This window comes from Tarenaya hassleriana, unplaced genomic scaffold (assembly GCF_000463585.1).
Source record: "Tarenaya hassleriana unplaced genomic scaffold, ASM46358v1 Cleome17, whole genome shotgun sequence".
Taxonomy (NCBI): Eukaryota; Viridiplantae; Streptophyta; class Magnoliopsida; order Brassicales; family Cleomaceae; genus Tarenaya; species Tarenaya hassleriana.
The window spans coordinates 1,579,575-1,582,074 of record NW_010965122.1 but is presented as its reverse complement, the minus strand read 5'-3'; positions in this window follow the sequence as shown (position 1 = coordinate 1,582,074).

The following is a 2,500-nucleotide window of genomic DNA, read 5'->3' as shown; positions in this document are numbered from 1 at the left end:
AAGAGAGGGGTTTTTATTGAGAGGAGATTAGGGAGTCGACGATTCAATTCCAACGGTCAAATTTTTTAGGGCTTTGATTCGTAGCCGTTGGATTACGAAATTCAAATCCAACGGTGGATAAGTGATCTGATAAATTTTATATCCGTTGGGGCCTCGCGTTGGCAAGAGAGGCGCCTAAGGTAAGGTAAGGTGTATCCATTCTCTCCCCCCATGTGACCGTTGGACTGTAGAATATAGAAAAGGGAAAAAAAAGAAGCTAAAAACGGTATAATTTAATAATTGGATAAATATGTGGCAATATATATAGTAGATTCATAAATTCTATGATTCCAAAGCTTTCAATTCCTGAAATACTTTTATTTTTAAATGAAATGCTATTTTTTATTGTTTGATAAGTATATCTAAATATTAAACATTGGTTCTGTAAAACGGGGAAAACATGAAGCTGTATATCTAGCTTTTGCTGTGCAATAACATTGTAAATATCGCATTTTGGCTGACATCGTAAAGTTTTATATGAACATTTTTCTATTAAAAACGGGCCTCGCATTTTTAAATTTTAATAAAACTATATTATCTCATTATTTATATTAAATTTTGACAATTTTAATTCTTCTTAGGTTTGCTATTATCAAATATTTAAGACTAAAACTATCCAATTTATTTTTTAGGATTCCAATTTTTAAGACTAAAATTATCCAATACATATGGTTTTAAACACTTCATTCTTTTACTCTTCTTTTAATCTTACAAGTTTGTGGATTTTGTGATTCATGACTTTCAGTTTTTTTAGTTTTGGGCCATTTCCGGTCACTAAATTCAGGTATTTCCACTAAACTGGGCCCAACAAGAATTCACAGGCCCAAATAAAAAAACAAATACAATTCCAATCCAAATATATAATAAACCGGTTCAAGCCAATTATCAATTACAAGTCTTGGTACGTTGTGAGATTCTCCCAAATTTACACTTCTGAAATAACCTATATTTCACATGAACAGATCAAACAAATACTGTTAATGGTACATAAATTCAAAGGATCGGTTTATACAAGAAATTTATGGTTCGTCAATTGCAATGGCAAGGCAGAAAATCAGTAAGCGAATATAACAAGGCTCATGTTTCAATAGGGGCATTATCCAAAATACTCTCCTTTTGCTAAAACTATTTCTGCACGTACCCTTCTCCAATTGTGACCTTGTGACCAGAATTCATGTATGGTCACATTGGTCAAAACGTTAAATTTATGGTGATTACATCAAATCACCATGGTCACACCTTACATATCACACTAATCATTTGGTAAAATCATCAAAAATCTAACGTTGTGAACAATGTGATCATACAATTATTCTGGTCACAAAGTCACAATTGGAGAAAAGTATATGGAGAAGTAATTTTAGCATAAGAAGGGTATTTTAGATATTTTGCCGTTTCAATAGTCACCAATTCCAACCATTAAAATTCCAAGGTAGCCATTTCAAGTTTTCGTTCAATTATATTCGAATTCCATTAATTTTGCAAAATTATTGATTTTTCCAATTATTTTTTAATAGATTGGATTTCGGTTTTTTCAAATTTAGAAAATTCATAATTGTTTGATTTTTATATCGAATTCAGTTCGAATATAATTATTTTTTATTCAATTCAGTTCGAATACAATTATTTCTTATTCAATTCAACTACGATTATTTCTTATTGAATTCAACTACTCTGGTTAATAACCAAAATGGTAACCCCCAATTCTAATTACTAAACATAATCTAAAGCATTACCACCAAAGGACAGAACAGAACAAGTGTCTATAACATCAAGGCTGGATTTTTGTGTTCGAATCTTAAAAATCTTAGACCAAAAAGGAAATTGGCAATGTCAGAATATCAATAAGCCTCGAGATTTTGAGCTCATAATGGGGACTAAACCCCATTAGCACATCTAATTGTATCATCATTCAGAGCCAACTCTTGACACCAAGGAACAAAACAGAACAGGTGTTTGTAACATCAAGGCTGGAACCTTTTTTTTTTTTATCAAATCTGCAAAATTAGATCAAATATGGAACTGGCAATGTCAGAATATCAATAAGCCTCAAGAATTTTAGCTCATAATGGGGATTAAACCCCATTAGCACATCTAATTGTATCATCATTCATAGCCAATCCCCATTTTCTCCAACTATCAAAATAAATGAAAACTAATCCCAAAAACACAGAGTGATTATCTCAAAGAAATTAACGGCGGTATCAGAATATCAATAAGCCTCGAAATTTCTGAGCTCATAATAAGAACTAAAATTCCCATTCGGACATCTAATTCAATCATCATTTACCGCTGTTTCGATTTGACCACAAAATCAACAAAAGGTGTAACAAAAAATGGTATTTTGTGTATCCCTCCAGATCGAAACACGAGACAAGAGAGATTCGACTGAGAGTCTGAAGCTCCCAACAAGCCAGCACTCTAACCAGTACAGATAAAGCCGAATGGCTAATCTATCGGA